Source organism: Prionailurus viverrinus, chromosome B1 (assembly GCF_022837055.1).
Source record: "Prionailurus viverrinus isolate Anna chromosome B1, UM_Priviv_1.0, whole genome shotgun sequence".
In the NCBI taxonomy this organism is placed as follows: Eukaryota; Metazoa; Chordata; class Mammalia; order Carnivora; family Felidae; genus Prionailurus; species Prionailurus viverrinus.
Window position 1 is genome coordinate 77962262 of NC_062564.1, and position 20044 is coordinate 77982305.

The window sequence follows — 20044 nt, forward strand, 5'->3', positions numbered from 1 at the left end:
CATATGTGTTTCTGAGAACATGGTGAACAACTATGTGAGGAAAGACTTTTGGGTACAGAACACCTAAAAATGCTAGTTAAATATTAAAAGATAAGATTAAAAACCTGGCTGAACGAGCAGGAAAGCATAAAAATAGTAAAACCAGAAAATATAAGAAAGTCTGATTCCACAAGGTTTTTATATTATTTAGAGTAGTTTGTTTTTAGGGCTCATACCTATTCCTGGTAGCTTACAACTCTCCTAGTTAAAACAAACAAGCAACAAAAAATTTGTATCACTTCTGTCCCTTTTCCTTTCAATCAATCATATATAGATATATAGATACACACACACACACACACACACACATATATATACACACGTGTATATATATATATATATATATATATATACACACACACACACTCATATTAGATCTCAGGAATCCAGAATTAGATTAATAGATTAATTTTTTGTCATGATGCATTCTCATCACTTGTTCATGAGTTGCCCTCTTTTATTTCATTTATTTAATAATATTGATAGCAACTGATATCTACTTATTTGCCCTTGTCAAATCCTGTCTCTTTGCTTCCACCCTAGATTCCTAGATTTGGAGTGTTATTAAATTCTTGATACTAATCTTTCGTTGTATTGTGACTGGTCTTTTCACTTTCTTTAAGGGTGTCTTTGATAAACAAATGATATTGATTTAAATATGGCAAAATTGAACAAAAATATTACCCTCTTTGGGGCAATAAAATGAAATGCTGCAGGTTTGCTCTCCCCCAATCTTGAATTTCTTACTCTCATTGTCCACTATTCCAGTTTTGTCTTTTTTTAACTGTAATCTCACAAGCTATGCCATAATTGTCATTATTTTATAAAAAGATGATGTTTGTTTAGATTTGCCTGTCCCCAGGTAGATATCAAGAATTGCAGAATAAATAGGCAAGATGGCGGCTTAGGAGGATGCTGGGCTCATTGCACGTCCTGCTGATCACTTAGATTCCACCTACACCTGCCTAAATAACCCAGAAAACCGCCAGAGGATTAGCAGAACGGAGTCGCCGGAGCCAAGAGCTCTTCCTCTTCGCAGAGGAGAGGCCCACGGAAGAGGGTAGGAAGGGCAGCGAGGCGGTGCGCGCTCCACGGACTGGCGGGAGGGAGCCGGGGCGGAGGAGTGGCTCACCGGCCAAGCAGAGCCCCTGAGTCTGGCTTGCAAAAGCGGAGGGGCCTGACGGACTGTGTTCCCACAACAAGCGCGACTTAGCATCTGGGAGGTCATAAGTTAACAGCTCTGCTTGGAAAGCGGGAAGGCTGGAGGACAAAGGGAGGGAGAGCTGCTGAGCCCCCGGACGACAGAGCTCAGTTTGGTGGGGAACAAAGGCGCTCACCAGCACCATCTCCCCCGCCCATCCCCCAGCCAAAATCCCAAAGAGAACCAGTTCCTGCCAGGGAACTTGCTCGCTCTGCGCAAACACCCAACTCTGCGCTTCGGCGGAGCCAAACCTCCGGCAGCGGATCTGACTCCCTCCCGCTGCCACAGGGCCCCTCCTGAAGTGGATCACCTAAGGAGAAGCGATCTAAGCCTGCCCCTCCTGCCCCTGTGCACCTTGCCTACCCACCCCAGCTAATACGCCAGATCCCCAGCATCACAAGCCTGGCAGGGTGCAAGTAGCCCAGACGAGCCACACCACCCCACAGTGAATCCCACCCCTAGGAGAGGGGAAGAGAAGGCACACACCAGTCTGACTGTGGCCCCAGCGGTGGGCTGGGGGCAGACATCAGGTCTGACTGCGGCCCCGCCCACCAACTCCAGTTATACACCACAGCACAGGGGAAGTGCCCTGCAGGTCCTCACCATGCCAGGGACTATCCAAAATGACCAAGCGGAAGAATTCCCCTCAGAAGAATCTCCAGGAAATAACAACAGCTAATGAGCTGATCAAAAAGGATTTAAATAATATAACAGAAAGTGAATTTAGAATAATAGTCATAAAATTAATCGCTGGGCTTGAAAACAGTATAGAGGACAGCAGAGAATCTCTTGCTACAGAGATCAAGGGACTAAGGAACAGTCACGAGGAGCTGAAAAACGCTTTAAACGAAATGCGTAACAAAATGGAAACCACCACGGCTCGGATTGAAGAGGCAGAGGAGAGAATAGGTGAACTAGAAGATAAAGTTATGGAAAAAGAGGAAGCTGAGAAAAAGAGAGATAAAAAAATCCAGGAGTATGAGGGGAAAATTAGAGAACTAAGTGATACACTAAAAAGAAATAATATACGCATAATTGGTATCCCAGAGGAGGAAGAAAGAGGGAAAGGTGCTGAAGGGGTACTTGAAGAAATCATAGCTGAGAACTTCCCTGAACTGGGGAAGGAAAAAGGCATTGAAATCCAAGAGGCACAGAGAACTCCCTTCAGACATAACTTGAATCGATCTTCCGCACGACATATCATAGTGAAACTGGCAAAATACAAGGATAAAGAGAAAATTCTGAAAGCAGCAAGGGGTAAACGTGCCCTCACATATAAAGGGAGACCTATAAGACTCGTGACTGATCTCTCTTTTGAAACTTGGCAGGCCAGAAAGAATTGGCACGAGATTTTCAGGGTGCTAGACAGAAAAAATATGCAGCCAAGGATCCTTTATCCAGCAAGTCTGTCATTTAGAATAGAAGGAGAGATAAAGGTCTTCCCAAACAAACAAAAACTGAAGGAATTTGTCACCACTAAACCAGCCCTACAAGAGATCCTAAGGGGGACCCTGTGAGACAAAGTCCCAGAGACGTCACTACAAGCATAAAACATACAGACATCACAATGACTCTAAACCCGTATCTTTCTATAATAACACTGAATGTAAATGGATTAAATGCGCCAACCAAAAGACATAGGGTATCAGAATGGATAAAAAAACAAGACCCATCTATTTGCTGTCTACAAGAGACTCATTTTAGACCTGAGGACACCTTTAGATTGAGAGTGAGGGGATGGAGAACTATTTATCATGCGACTGGAAGCCAAAAGAAAGCTGGAGTAGCCATACTTATATCAGACAAACTAGACTTTAAATTAAAGGCTGTAACAAGAGATGAAGAAGGACATTATATAATAGTTACAGGGTCTATCCATCAGGAAGAGCTACCAATTATAAATGTCTATGCGCCGAATACCGGAGCCCCCAAATATATAAAACAATTACTCATAAACATAAGCAACCTTATTGATAAGAATGTGGTCATTGCAGGGGACTTTAACACCCCACTTACAGAAATGGATAGATCATCTAGACACACGGTCAATAAAGAAACAAGGGCCCTGAATGAGACATTGGATCAGATGGACTTGACAGATATATTTAGAACTCTGCATCCCAAAGCAACAGAATATACTTTCTTCTCGAGTGCACATGGAACATTCTCCAAGATAGATCATATACTGGGTCACAAAACAACCCTTCATAAGTTTACAAGAATTGAAATTATACATGCTTACTTTCAGACCACAATGCTATGAAGCTTGAAATCAACCACAGAAAAAAGTCTGGAAAACCTCCAAAAGCATGGAGGTTAAAGAACACCCTACTAACGAATGAGTGGGTCAACCAGGCAATTAGAGAAGAAATTAAAAAATATATGGAAACAAACGAAAATGAAAATACAACAATCCAAACGCTTTGGGATGCAGCGAAGGCAGTCCTGAGAGGAAAATACATTGCAATCCAGGCCTATCTCAAGAAACAAGAAAAATCCCAAATACAAAATCTAACAGCACACCTAAAGGAACTAGAAGCAGAACAGCAAAGGCAGCCTAAACCCAGCAGAAGAAGAGAAATAATAAAGATCAGAGCAGAAATAAACAATATAGAATCTAAAAAAAACTGTAGAGCAGATCAACGAAACCAAGAGTTGGTTTTTTGAAAAAATAAACAAAATTGACAAACCTCTAGCCAGGCTTCTCAAAAAGAAAAGGGAGATGACCCAAATAGATAAAATCATGAATGAAAATGGAATTATTACAACCAATCCCTCAGAGATACAAACAATTATCAGGGAATACTATGAAAAATTATATGCCAACAAATTGGACAACCTGGAAGAAATGGACAAATTCCTAAACATCCACACTCTTCCAAAACTCAATCAGGAGGAAATAAAAAGCTTGAACAGACCCATAACCAGCGAAGAAATTGAGTCGGTTATCAAAAATCTCCCAACAAATAGGAGTCCAGGACCAGATGGCTTCCTAGGGGAGTTCTGCCAGACGTTTAAAGCAGAGATAATACCTATCCTTCTCAAGCTATTTCAAGAAATAGAAAGGGAAGGAAAACTTCCAGACTCATTCTATGAAGCTAGTATTACTTTGATTCCTAAACCAGACAGAGACCCAGTAAAAAAAGAGAACTACAGGCCAATATCCCTGATGAATATGGATGCAAAAATTCTCAATAAGATACTAGCAAATCGAATTCAACGGCATATAAAAAGAATTATTCACCATGATCAAGTGGGATTCATTCCTGGGATGCAGGGCTGGTTCAACATTCGCAAATCAATCAACGTGATACATCACATTAACAAAAAAAGAGAGAAGAACCATATGATCCTGTCAATCGATGCAGAAAAGGCCTTTGACAAAATCCAGCACCCTTTCTTAATAAAAACCGTTGAGAAAGTCGGGATAGAAGGAACATACTTAAAGATCATAAAAGCCATTTATGAAAAGCCCACAGCTAACATCATCCTCAACGGGGAAAAACTGAGAGCTTTTTCCCTGAGATCAGGAACACGACAAGGATGCCCACTCTCACCGCTGCTGTTTAACATAGTGCTGGAATATCTAGCATCAGCACTCAGACAACAAAAGAAAATCAAAGGCATCAAAATTGGCAAAGATGAAGTCAAGCTTTCGCTTTTTGCAGATGACATGATACTATACGTGGAAAATCCGATAGACTCCACCAAAAGTCTGCTAGAACTGATACAGGAATTCAGCAAAGTTGCAGGATACAAAATCAATGTACAGAAATCAGTTGCATTCTTATACACTAACAATGAAGCAACAGAAAGACAAATAAAGAAACTGATCCCATTCACAATTGCACCAAGAAGCATAAAATACCTAGGAATAAATCTAACCAAAGATGTAAAGGATCTGTATGCTGAAAACTATAGAAAGCTTATGAAGGAAATTGAAGAAGATTTAAAGAAATGGAAAGACATTCCCTGCTCATGGATTGGAAAAATAAATATTGTCAAAATGTCAATACTACCCAAAGCTATCTACACATTCAATGCAATCCCAATCAAAATTGCACCAGCATTCTTCTCGAAACTAGAACAAGCAATCCTAAAATTCATATGGAACCACAAAAGGCCCCGAATAGCCAAAGGAATTTTGAAGAAGAAGACCAAAGCAGGAGGCATCACAATCCCAGACTTTAGCCTCTACTACAAAGCTGTCATCATCAAGACAGCATGGTATTGGCACCAAAACAGACACATAGACCAATGGAATAGAATAGAAACCCCAGAACTAGACCCACAATCATATGGCCAACTCATCTTTGACAAAGCAGGAAAGAACATCCAATGGAAAAAGACAGCCTCTTTAACAAATGGTGCTGGGAGAACTGGACAGCAACATGCAGAAGGTTGAAACTAAACCACTTTCTCACACCATTCACAAAAATAAACTCAAAATGGATAAAGGACCTAAATGTGAGACAGGAAACCATCAAAACCTTAGAGGAGAAAGCAGGAAAAGACCTCTCTGACCTCAGCCGTAGCAATCTCTTACTCGACACATCCCCAAAGGCAAGGGAATTAAAAGCAAAAGTGAATTACTGGGACCTTATGAAGATAAAAAGCTTCTGCACAGCAACGGAAACAACCAACAAAACTAAAAGGCAACTAACGGAATGGGAAAAGATATTCGCAAATGACATATCGGACAAAGGGCTAGTATCCAAAATCTATAAAGAGCTCACCAAACTCCACACCCGAAAAACAAATAACCCAGTGAAGAAATGGGCAGAAAACATGAATAGACACTTCTCTAAAGAAGACATCCAGATGGCCAACAGGCACATGAAAAGATGTTCAGCGTCGTTCCTTATCAGGGAAATACAAATCAAAACCACACTCAGGTATCACCTCACGCCAGTCAGAGTGGCCAAAATGAACAAATCAGGAGACTATAGATGCTGGAGAGGATGTGGAGAAACGGGAACCCTCTTGCACTGTTGGTGGGAATGCAAATTGGTGCAGCCGCTCTGGAAAGCAGTGTGGAGGTTCCTCAGAAAATTAAAAATAGACCTACCCTATGACCCAGCAATAGCACTGCTAGGAATTTATCCAAGGAATCAGGAGTGCTGATGCATAGGGCCACTTTTACGCCAATGTTCATAGCAGCACTCTCAACAATAGCCAAATTATGGAAAGAGCCTAAATGTCCATTAACTGATGAATGGATAAAGAAATTGTGGTTTATATACACAATGGAATATTACGTGGCAATGAGAAAAAATGAAATATGGCCTTTTGTAGCAACGTGGATGGAACTGGAGAGTGTGATGCTAAGTGAAATAAGCCATACAGAGAAAGACAGATACCATATGGTTTCACTCTTATGTGGATCCTGAGAAACTTAACAGGAACCCATGGGGGAGGGGAAGGAAAAAAAAAAAAAGAGGTTAGAATGGGAGAGAGCCAAAGCATAAGAGACTGTTAAAAACTGAGAACAAACTGAGGGTTGATGGGGGGTGGGAGGGAGGAGAGGGTGGGTGATGGGTATTGAGGAGGGCACCTTTTGGGATGAGCACCGGGTGTTGTATGGAAACCAATTTGTCAATAAATTTCATAAAAAAAAAAAGAATTGCAAAAAAACTTACAAATTTTCCAAAGGAACTGCAGATGGACATGATATGTCTTCCTTTTATTTAGGGCTTTATAAAGTCTCAATAATATTTTATAGTTTTCTGCATTTTTTAAAGATTTATTTCCGTGCATTTGATGTTTTTGATGCTATTTTAAATGCTATTTAAAATTTTATTTCAGCCCTTCCCCAGTTTCTGCAACCCAGAAATACAGTTAATCTTTTTATATGGACCTTACATTTTATAGACTTTATAAATTAACATAATTTCTAGTAGTTAGTCTGGTATATCTGTTGATCCTTCTAGATTTTCTAAGTATATAATCATGCTGTCCATGAATGATGACAGTTTATGTTCTTTTCTTCCTATTCTGGGTCTTTTATTTATTTCTTCTTACCTTATTGCATTTGTTAGCCCCCCTGAACAATGTAACACAGAAATGATGAACAGCTTTCTCATTTTCTATCTCAGAAGGAATTATTATATATATTAGCATTAAGTATAATGTATAGTATTTGTCGAAGCCTGTCTGTATTAAAGAAGTTCCTACTTAGTGAAGAGGTTTCATCATGAGTCAATGTTGAGTTTTATCAGATGATTTTATTTTTATCTCAAGATGATTATATGATTTCTCTCCTTTGTTCTCTTGATGTAGTGAATTATGCTCATTGATGTTCAGATGTGAAGCTAATCTTCAACCTTGGAATAAACCAAACTTGAATTTAATTTGCTAATATTCTGTTGGGGATATTTAAACTTATTTTGAAAAGAGAAATGACCTGAAATTTTCCTTGTTTATAATGTTCCTGTCAGGATTTGGTGTTGAGGTAATGAACATTATACAATAAGTTGAAAACTATTCCCACTTTTTGTTCATTTGTCTGGAAGACTTTGTGTAAGATTGTGCTTTTTTTTTCTTAAATGTTGGGGGGAAATCACTAATGATGCCACTCGGCCTGGAGATTTCTTTATATGGGATTTTAAAATCATAGATTAAATGTCTTTAATAAGATTGGAACTGATGAAATTATTTTAATCTTCTGCCAGTTTTTATAAGTTATGTTTATAGTAATATGTCCAAGTTGTCAAAAGTATTGCCACAAAGTTGTCCATAATAACATTTGTACTGATGTCTCCTTTTTAATTTTCTATATTAATTATTTAGGTTTTCTCTCTCTCCCTCCTTTCCTTCCTTTTTCTATTGGGTCAGTTGTGCTGAATGTCTGTCAACTTTATTTATTTATTTTTTTAAAGAAACAACTTTAGGCTTAATTGGTTTTCTTTATAGTGCATTACTTTCTACTTCATGAATTTCTAGTAATCATTATATTTTCCTGCTCTCCATGTTGGTCAGCTCTGAGTGAGTGCTTTCTTTGAGATCTTAATATTTGTTATTTGATTTTACTTCAGCATTTACTCATTACAATGAAAATTGTCTAAATACTGTATATATGCTATTATTATCAATTACTGTGATGGAATCTTCTCTCAATAAAATGGATGAGTTTAAGGAAGGCAGCACATACCCTTTAAAAATAGCCAGTAGAGGGGCACCTGGGTGGCTTAGTCGGTTAAGCATCTGACTCTTGATCTCAGCTCAGGTCTTGATCTCAGGGTCGCAGGTTCAAGCCCCACATTGGGCTTCTCTCTGAGCATGAAGCCTACTTAAAAAAAAATAGCCAATAGAATGGTAGACATATGGGAACTCAAAAAATGCTTTATAAATAGCTTTTGTCTCCTGCGAAGATAACTGAAAATAAACAAAACCTTTCTGTTAGACTCCTTTTGTATTGAGATCAATAGCCAAATGTTAGGTTTCATTTTTTTTCAGTTATAAAAATACATACAACTATATTAAAGAACAATTTGGAAAAAAAAAACTTGTCAATTAATGCCACCACCCTCTCACAGCTGTGCTTAACAACTTAGTTTATTTCCTTTCAATTTTGTTCCTTTGCATCTTTTCAAAACCTAGTGGCAATACTTAATTTTTTTTTCTAGTTAAGTCTAATGTAATAGTTTTCTTTCATTAATTGGACATAAGCATCCATTTCATTTTCTCTCAATGAATACAAGGAATTCTCCCCCATGTACCAGTGCAGCTAACTCTCTAGCTTCTTCACTTGCTCATCAGAGGTTATTCAGATACTAGTCAGCTTGGGTTGCTAAAACAAAATGCCATAGACTGGGTGGCTTAAACAACAGAAATATTTTCTCACAGTTCTGGAGGCTGAAAGCCTGAGATCAGAGTACCTACGTGGTTGGGTTCTGATGAGAGCTGTCTTCCTGGCTTGCAAACAGCTGCCTTCTACCTGTTTTGTCACATGGCCTTTTCTGAGAGGGCACATTCAGAGAGAGAGAGAGAGCTCTCTGGTCTCTTATAGGGGCATCATGCATGAGAGTCCCACCCTCATGACCTCATCATGTATGAGAGTCCCACCCTCATGACCTCATCTAAACTTAATTGCCAAAGGCTCCATCTCCCAACTACCATCACCTTGAGGGGTAGGCTTTCAACATAAGAATTTGGGAGGAACAGAATTCAGTCCACAGCACTCAGTACTAGAGGAGAAAAAACCATGTTCTTTGTTCCTGCCTTTTGACAGTATGTGAAGCCGGGTGAAGATAGGAAAGGAGGAGGGTAGAGAGGTATTTTCAACTCATTTTAGAAGTGGAAAATAGAATTTTTAAAATAATACCTTCTTTTTTTTTAAACATCACAAATAAGATTTTTTTTTTATTTGTCACCATTAAATGTCTGAATTTTAAACAGATACTTGGACTGGTGGCTCATATCCATCAGCTCGTTCAATGTGAGCACTGTCCTCATCCCCAGTAGTGTTTCCAGAACTACTACCTTCACTGTGAAGCTCCATGAGCTTTCCCAATTCAGACTTGGTAGTCTTCAGCATTTTTACTTTTCTCACAAAGATATCATGGGGTGGATAAATAAAGTGACGAGTCTTTTCAATGTCTTTTCTGATGCTGTCTAGAATCAATTTATTGACCAATTCTTTCAAGTCATTTGTCTCCACTTTTTGGGTCATGTTTTTGTCATCTTTTTCTGAATCTGGAGGACCTGTTGGTGCTGAGCATAAGAGGTCTTCCAAATCTGGTTGTTGTTGTTGTTGTTGTTGTTGTTTTTTAAGTAAAACCAACACAAACAGATGAAGCAAATAACCATCGGTAGTCTTGACATCAGCATCAGCTTCAATCATGTTCTGCACTTTTTTGACCATGAAGCACATTTTGTCATGGGTAAGGTCCATGCCATGGAAAGATGCCCTGGACATCCTCAGTAATTAGCTTCAATTTTCTAAATACAACTTCCTTATTCTGCAGATAAGCAAGGCTCACTTTAAAAACATGACCCTTGAGGACATCAGATGCGATTTTGGTTCCATGTGTTCTGGTAACTAGTGTTTTCCTAATATTTCTTATATTGAACATATCTGGTGCTTTCATATTATACCAATCTTTCTTAGAAAATGGATCAACCACTTTCTTCTTGGCTCCCTTTTTGCTGCCTTTCATAAGATGCTTGTTCTTGCCCCCAAATAATAAATTCTATACATTCTAAGCAGATTTAGTTTTATTCAGGAATCCACTATATTACAACAGGTGCAGTGAGAGGGAGACAATGCTGGCCTTGTGTACATTGAGACCATTGCTACCCGCCTTTTTGATTCTGTGATCCCCTACCTCCCCCAATTCTACTGTAATAATCAAGTACCTTCTCATAAATACTTTCATTTGTTGATACAATGTCAGTTATTATTTTATACCTAGGAAATTCCAAAAGTTATTTGAAAAAAGCTGAAATTTAAGATATTTAAAATATTTTTATTAATTTTTTGCCACAATGGCTACTAAAAACATTAACTGAAAGATAGATGTTTTAACAAAGTAATAGAATAAATTTGTTTTTAACAAACTAATAACATAATTCACATCACTCCTTACTGGTAAGTTTCTTTTTATATGTTGTATTCTTGATTCTCATGGGATTTTCAGGCAAAGTTCATCTAACTTTTCCCATCACTGGTATGAAGAAACTAAATATTAAAAAGTATGTAAGTAGCTCAAATTTCAAGTATTATTTTTCTGATTCCCAGTTCTCATTCCATTTTATTGTATTGCTTTATATAGGTTCATATTGTCTTACATGTATCTATGAATATTTTGCTCTTCAAATATAAAATTGGGATATTTTGTTCAAAGCTTTTATTTTTTTAAGTAAGCTCTGCACCCAAAGTGGGGCTTGAACTTGCGACCAAGAGTAGCATGCTCTACTGAGTGAGCCAACCAGGTGCCCCTAAAATTGGGATATTTTAAGGCTATATTTCATGACAAAACAGAGTAATTCAATATAGGATGGGCTTATAAAGTGAGTATTTTGTAGTACATAAAATGTTACGAACTAAAGGGTAGTGTAAATTTGTGTAATTTTTGAGTTTTTCTCCATCTGATACTATGTGGTCTAAATATGGTGTTTCTCACTACTGTACATATTTTTTATGAATTATAAATTAGTTTCTATTGCTGTTTAAGTATATAATAATATATTAGGAAATATAGCTTTTTTGCATTATTCCCCACTGCTCACATTAATAGACATTTTGTAAAAACACAAGTGTTTTGTCTGAAAATTCACCTTGCCTCATCATTTTTAGGAAAATGTAAAAAGTATTTTTAATGTACCAAATTCTAAACAATCAAAAATTTTCATGCTGGGAAAAATGCATCCTATGATATTAGAAGTGTTCAGCAAATCTCTAAGAGATATTTGAGGAATGTGAAAAAGCTCTTTTTATTCCATTACAAGAATACCTGTGTCTTGAATCCAGGTATTTCTCTGTTCATTTATATACTCTGTCAGGAAGAGGAAAACCCAACAGGGTTTAGCTAATTTTAGCTAAGCTAATTTCTGAAATTTCAAGAGATTGAATATATCATCTATAAATATTGATGGTAGCAGGGAGATACATTCCACAGTGGATTACAGATATTTCTTATGCAAAATAATCTTGAAATAAAACATTTAAGCATTATAAGCATGTAATTCATTTATATACCCTGAAGCAAGATTGAAAGGGGATCATTAGACCAATGATGTTAATAAAAATAAAATGCGAGATGTACTTATAATTTAAATTTTCTGGATGAAGTGCCAGGGTGGCTCAGTTGGTTAAGCATTCAACTCTTGATTTTGACTCAGGTCATGATCTCACAGTTTGTGAGTTCGAACCCTGTGTCAGGCTCTCCACTTGAGATTCTCTCTCTCCCTCTCTCTGTGTCCTCCCCATCTCTAAAAAATAAACTTAAAAAAAATAGATTTGCTAGTAGTGACATAAAACAAGAGAAAGAGATGAAATAAATTTTAAACACACTGAATTTAACCTAATATATATAAAATTCATCATTTAATATGTAATCAATATGAAAAATTATTAGTATCATATTTTACATTCCTTTTTTTTTCTTACAAATTCTTTAAAATCTGGCATATAATTTAACATACAGCACATCACAATTCATACTAGCCACATTTCAAGTGCTCATAGCCACACTTTACCATTCTGAGAACACAGGATTAGGATTTGGGCCTCCAGTGGATGTTTATCACTCATTTTTGTGATCATGCTTGGCACATAGTAAATGGACAGTAAATGTTTAAAGAAAAGAAGAAAAAAAGATAGCAAAGAAAGGTCATAGAAGTTTGTTGCCTGATTGGAGTATATATATCCACTTATTAGATGGATGACCTTGGTAAGGGTATTTAGCCTTCCTAACCTCAGTGTTCTTTTGTAGGAATGAGACATTTGTATATGCCTTTCAATATTACTGCGAGAGAATTAAATGAGGGTATCAAAGGTAGAGCACCTACTTGGTTTCCTTCCATCCCATTTCCCTTCTGGAATCTGAATTGTCCTATATTAGATAACTTAATCTATCCATATCCACTTTTATTAGATTTCATAAATTGCCCCACCAAACATTACATTTTTTTCAGTTAAAGTGAGTGGAATGGAAGGAACTAGAATCAGAGTAGGAGGTTCTTGGCATTTAGATTATAGCCAAGGACAATTATGTTAAATTGCTTAGCATGCTGTGGAATTAATTGCCCATGATCTTAATTATAAATATTTAATATTTAATTTATAAAACATCCTTTAAACATGCAGGTCTACATTCAGATATATGAACATTTTGGTAAATAAGCTTCAGTCAGGTAGACAGTTTAAAATGTTAATGCAATGATCACTTCAGATCTTCTTATTTCCCTTCTGTTCAGACCTGAACTGCTCAGGGACTTGAAGCAAGAAATAGAAGCATCATCTGTTTGTTTTGTTTTGTTTTGTTTTGTTTTGTTTTGTTTTGTTTTGTTTTGTTTTGTTTCCTTTCCTCCATTCACACATTCACATACACAATATAAAATACATGTAGAGGTGTGCAGAAAACATACACCTATGGTACTGGGCTGGCTTCATGGGCATGTGACCCTGAAGTCACACAGGACTCTGCCCCTTAGAAAGGGATCAGCTCTTGGGGATTAATGCTCTCTGGTCATTGTCTTGAACTTCTAAGTAATTTACCTTTAAATTTGTGGTTTGTAAGCAAGTCTAGTAGGATAATGGAACATGCAAGGGAAGCTTGGGGCTTTAATTCCCAATTGGTCCCACCTCCTCCTCCCTACTTATACCCCAGGGATGGAGTCTTGACCACCCGCTCCCTCCTGGGTTCCAGCTCAGCGACTGCAGACACATGCCTTCTGCCTTGTTTGTGTTTGCAGAGCAAGGAGGGTCTGGTGAATGAGTGCAGCCTGCACACCTGAAGATCTGCACTGGCCCAGCAACAATAAATTGACAACAATGAATTGCAAGTCAAAACCACCATGACAGACTGAAAGACAGCAATGAGCAAATGGAAATCTGTTATGATGTGATGAATAATTATAAAGTTAAACCTGTGTCAGCAGTACCCAGATCATAAAATAGAATGTTGTCAGCACTCAGTAGTTACCCCCACTCCCACCTTTTCTCCTCCCATTTGGAACACTCTTGTTCACCCCCCAGTGTTAACCACCAGCTTCAGTTTTGTGGTAACAATTTCCATGTTTTTCTCTGTAGGTTTACCACCCAGACTGATAGAGAATTATTGGTGCCTATTTAAAAAAAATTACATAAATTATATTATACTATCTATAGTTTCTGTGCCCTACCTGTTTTGCTCAACACTGCTTACAAAATTTTTCCATGCTGTTACAGATTACTGTATTTTGTTCATTTTCACTAATGTATGGTGTACCATTTTAAGAATACATAATGCAGCATTTTGTCTATTCTTGATGGACATTTAAGTTGTTTTCACTTTAGGGCTGTATCAGCGCTACTGTGCATGTCTTCTGTTGTATGTCTCCAAGAGGTTCTCTATATATCAAGGAGAGAGTATTCAGGTTCATGGGCTACGTATACTTTAAACTTCTCAATAATGCCAAACTATTACAAGATTGGCACTAATTAACATTCTCACTTGCAGAGAATGAAGTCCCATTGTTTCACAGCCTCTTCACTTGAAATTGTTAAAATTGTAAATTTGTGCCAATCAGTTGGGATTCAGTGTTTAAAATTTTTTAATTTGCATTTTTCTGATTATTCATGAGGTTGAACCTCATCATATGCTTCTTAGCCATTTGGATTTCCTCTTTTTAAATTTTTTTTTTAACGTTTATTTATTTTTGGGACAGAGAGAGACAGAGCATGAATGGGGGAGGGGCAGAGAGAGAGGGAGACACAGAATTGGAAACAGGCTCCAGGCTCTGAGCCATCAGCCCAGAGCCTGACGCGGGGCTCGAACTCACGGACTGTGAGATCGTGACCTGGCTGAAGTCGGATGCTTAACCGACTGCGCCACCCAGGCGCCCCTGGATTTCCTCTTTTTTTTTTAAGTTTATTTATTTTGAGACAGAGAGAAAGAGAGAGAGAGAGAGAGAGAGAGAGAGAGAGAATGCGCATAAATGGGGGAGGGGCAGAGAGAGGGAGAGAGAATCCCAAGCAGGCTCTGCACACAGAGCCTGACATGGGGCTTGGACTCACAAACCTTGAGATCATGAGCTGAGCTGAAATCAAGAGTTGGATGCTTAAACCAACTGAGCCACCCAGGTACCCCTGGATTTCCTCTTTAAAAAAATCTTGTTCAGTTATTTTTTTCCATTTTTCTTTTGAGTTGTTGCTTTTTTCTTATTGAGTTAAAACATTTCTCATAAAATCTCATAAACTGCATCTTTGTGCACTGCATGTGTTAGAAAAAGTCCATGGCTTGTCTTTATAAACTGTTTTATGGTGTCTTGCTAAATAGAAATTGAATTTATCAGTGTTACCTTATGACTATTTCTTTTTGTATCTTATTTGAAAACTTTAGTGTAAAACCTTTGCTACCTAAAGGTCATTAATGTCCATTGATGTCTTCTAAGTTATTATGGTTTTATGTTTATATTTAGTTTTTAAGCTTTTTGGAGTCTGTTTTGTGCAAAGTGTGAGAGAAGGGTCCAGTTTTATTCCCTCCCCATTCTTCTCACCCTCCTCTGCCATAGTGACACTCACTTGTCCTAGACATATTTACTGAAAAGGTTCTCTTTATCCAGTGGTCTTCTGGGCCACCTCTGTCATATACTAAATGTCCACATATGCATAGATCTGTTGCTCTGTCTTATTCTGTTCTACTGATCTGTTTGTCTAGTCTTAGAAGAGTACCACATGCTTCTAATTACCATATGTTTATAATAAATCTTTTGTCTAGATTTTTTAGCTATTTGTGACAGGAGACCATTCCCATAGTAGTTACTATTTCAAAAGTAGAAGACATATTTTCTTTATATGTAACTGTGAGTCTCTCCCATGGACAATAATGGAGTTTGTATATATCTATTTATTCTTCCTTCCTCTATCTGTTATCCACCAATGATTTTATTAGATATGTTTTTTCTCTTAGAGTGTAGGTATACACTAAGAATATACATGATAATGATTTCACTCATACGTGGAATTTAAGAAACAAAACAAATGGGCAAAGGAAAAAAAGAGAGAGAGAGGCAAACCAAGAAACAGACTTTTAACTATGGAGAACAAACTGATGGTTGCAAGAGGGAAGGTGGGTAGGGGGAAGGGTAAATGGGTGATGGGGACTAAGGAACACACTTGCTCTGATGAGCACTGGGTGTTGTATGGAAGTGTTAAATCACTACATTGTACTCTTAAAACTAATATTATAGTGTATATTAACTAACTGGAATTTAAAGTAAAACTTTAAGAAAAGAGTATACATGGTAAAGTACACATGATAGTCCTACTTTAAATATTCCTATTTTTGTACCAAGTGATTCACTAATTCCAAATGAGAATTTTCCCCCTTTAACTATAAAAGATGTTGAAATCAGCATTTACCAACTTACATCATTTACCAACATCTTTTCCTTCTTAAAATTTCTGTTAGTTATTTATTGATTCTGTCATCTAGGCCAGGGTGATACTCTTATGTCAAGCTCATTTTTCCTGAGGATTTTGTACATATTTCTCTACTGCCTTGTAGTTTGCAGCTTTGCTTTTTATAGTCATATTGTTCTTTTTGCCTGCCTATTTTTTTATTTCTGAATTCTCGTGATATTTCTGAGATATGTTTTGGCAAGCATTATACTGTGATGATTTTTTTTTCATGACATAAAGTATGTCCTTCAATTTGAAGGTTCGAATCTTATTTCATTTCAATGATTATTTCTTAAATTATATATTTAATATATTTTTATTCTATTACTTTGTTTCTTTTCTTCTTTTGCCTGTTTCCTAAGTCTATCATTTTTCTTATAATCCCTTTAAGCTTTCTTTATTATGTTTCATGTTCACTTCTATCAATCCAATTTCCAGTGCCCCATATTCTGTCTTCATTTCTGCTAATGATTTAATTTTTTCCATTTACTTCTTTTTGGGCTCCTTCAACTCAAGCAGTGATCTCTATTGTCTCGCTATGTTTTTCTTCAGTTTTTATATCTTTTTATTAAGAATTCTTTATATAGAGGCAATTACCTTTTTTCTTCCAAAAACTTTCTTAGGCAATGCATTTGGTTAAAAAGTTTATCTTATTTGTGGCAATATGTTTCATTTTTTTTTCCCTTGGCAACATTTTTTTCTCATGGTATTCATGTGTCATTTTAAAAAATGCCTTTTACATTTTATTTGTTTCTGCAATATATATTATGATTATGATTATGATTATTTACTTCTAATGGGGTGTGTTCTTCCTGGACTAGCCATTTGTAGGAGGTTTGCATATAGGAATGGACAGGACAATGTTCCTGCTTAATGGAAAACACCTTTTTTTTTTTAAAGTTTATTTTTGAGAGAGAGTGGGGTGAGTGCAGGGAGGAGCAGAGAGAGAGGGAGAGAGAGAGAGAATCCCAAGCAGACTCCACACTTTCAGAGAAGAGCCATATGGGAGGCTTGATCTCATGAACTGTGAGACCATTACCTGAGTCAAGGTCAAGAGTTAGATGCTTAACCAACTAAGCTACCCAGGTTCCCTGATGGAAAACACCTTTAATGATGCAGATCGGTGGTATGCATGAGTTGTTTTAGTCTTTGCTTTTCCCCAACCATTTTATTTCCACTCTGAAGGACAACTCACAGTGCTGAATGTTTCTCCTTACCCTTTGCTTCAACTGGAAGTTGAGTCCTGAAAATATGCCTCATCTATATGATTTCTCATTCAGTCCCAACTTCCCCACTTTTTGAGATCTTGAGATAATGTGGCCCAGAGCACTTCTGCTATCAGTATAGACCCCTTATTTTTCATTTTTCCCCCAAAGGGATTTGCTCTTCAAGATGTGGCTACTTATTTTAGAGATCTATCCTCTGTATTACCTGAGATCTACAATGGTGGCATCTTTAGTTTCATCTTCTTTCACATCCACTTAACTTTCATTTTTTAAATTAAAAAAATTTTTTTTCACGTTTATTCATTTTTGAGAGACAGAGACAACAGAGTGTGAGCAAGGGAGGGGCAGAAAGAGAGGGAGACAGAATCTGAAGCGGGCTCCAAGCTCTCACTGATTGTGAGATCATGACCTGAGATGAGGTCAATCACTCAACCACTGGGCCGCCCAGGCTTTCATTTATATTTGGAAGTTCTGTCTTTATAGCATGCTTCTAGGTTTTAGATGGTTTCTTATTTCATTGAAGGAATTTGTTTTTCTGGTGTTTAATTTTTATTATTGATTTTGGACTATTTCCAAGAGAAGAAAGGGGAAAGATTGTATTTTTATTCCACAATTATAAGCCAGAAGGTATGATACTATTTTAAGGAACTGAAGCAAATGCCAATAAGCAAGTCTCCCTGAAAGAATTATAATTCATACATTAATCTTTAATGCAGAGCATATTATTATCTATCTGTATTTTATGTTAAATGATAGTCTAATAACCTCCTCAAAAGTTACTGATAAGATATAAAATTTCAAATAACACTTTAATAGTGTTTATTGGTTTGTTAGTGCTGCTGTAACAAATTAAATTTATTGTCTCACAGTTCTGGAGCTGGATGTCTGAAACCAAGGTGATGGCAGAGTCATGCTCCTTCGGAAATCTTGAGGGGGGGGGTCCTTTCTTAGCTTTTCAAGTTTGTAATAGCCCTAGATGCTCATTGTCTTGTGGCATAGACATGTGCCAGTGTCTGCTTTTGATTTTATATTTTCTTCCTATATGTGTCTGTGTTTTTCCTCTTCTTATAAGGACATGAGTCATATTGGATTAAGGGCCCACTCTACTTCAATGTGACTTCTTCTTAATTTAATGAATTATATCTGCAGTGACCCTTATTTACCAAAAAAAGGTCACATTCTGAGGTACTAGGCATTAGGAGTCTACATATCTTTTTAGGGAACACAATTCAGTTTAGAACATAAGAGGTTGTATCTTTTGGAAGATAATGGATTAACTGATTGTTCTAATTTACTATTTTTTTTAACAGATAAACAAGGTTTTTGTGAAACAGCTTTAAAGTATTCTTAAAAAAACACAAACATTTTGCTTTGTATGACAGTTATATTGAACCATTGAGACATATTGATTTCTTTATTTTAGTACCATGTTTACATTTTATCATTTCTAAATTGGGAAGAAGGTGTTTGGAGACCTACCAGTGATTAATATCTCAGGAGATATAAATTTAGCCCAACATTACTTAGTTATCTACCCATGGACAGGTAAAATGTGTTACCATGTAGCCAAGGAAATATGGACATTGGAATTGCATCTCTTTTTAGTTTGTAGATAAAGGAAATCTATTCAACTTTGATTTTAATAATTTGACAATTCTGATGAAGCATTTATTTCACTTACTGAGGTGAAGGAATATTTATATACAGCATCCCTTTTGAAATAATAAAATATGTTAGATAAATTATGTTCTAAAAAGATATGAAAAAAATCACTGAAGGACTAAAAAGACAGTGGGGAATGCCACACGTCAGTTTTTCTTTAACTGTCTGTAACTAGAGTGGGAAGCAGAATATTGGAGTGCCAAACCGAAGCCTAGTAAATCCTAATTTGGATAAATAATAAAAGAAATATATACTTTGAAATCAGTGAAGATAAAGAAGACCAAACAAAAAAAAATTATTTTTAAAAGTCATGGAGGTAGGGAGGGAGGGAGGAAGGAAGGAAGGAAGGAAAGGAGAAAGAAAGAAAGAGAGAAAGAAAGAAAGAAAGAAAGAAAGAAAGAAAGAAAGAAAAAGAAAGAAAGGAAAAGAAAGAAAAACTCCACAGCAGGAGCAGTAAGATAATCAATTTCTCAACAGTGACAATGAAAGCCTGAAGGTAATGGAATAATAACCCTAGTGTGCTCACAGTCATAGCTGCTAGTCTAAAAGTCTACAGGCATAGTCAATATCTTTCAAGAGGTTCAATGAGGATGTGATTAAATAAACAAAGACTGAAAGTGTTCATGACCAACAGAATCTCATGAAGGAAATATTAAAGATGTACTTTAGGGGGCATCTGGGTGGCTCAGTTGGTTAAGCAACCAACTTCAGCTTGGGTCATGATCTCATGGTTCATGGGTTTGAGCCCTGTGTCGGGATCTGTGCTGACAGCTCAGAGCCTGAAGCCTGCTTTGGATTCTGTGTCTCCCT

At 37.0% G+C, this 20044-nt stretch overlaps 1 protein-coding gene and 1 pseudogene across 1 annotated transcript in view; one reads left to right on the forward strand and one right to left on the reverse strand.

Moving 5' to 3' along the window:
• Positions 1–20044, forward strand: part of IQCM (IQ motif containing M) — a 616349-nt gene that overhangs the window by 121524 nt on the left and 474781 nt on the right.
• Positions 9630–10419, reverse strand: LOC125164157 (40S ribosomal protein S3a-like; annotated as a pseudogene).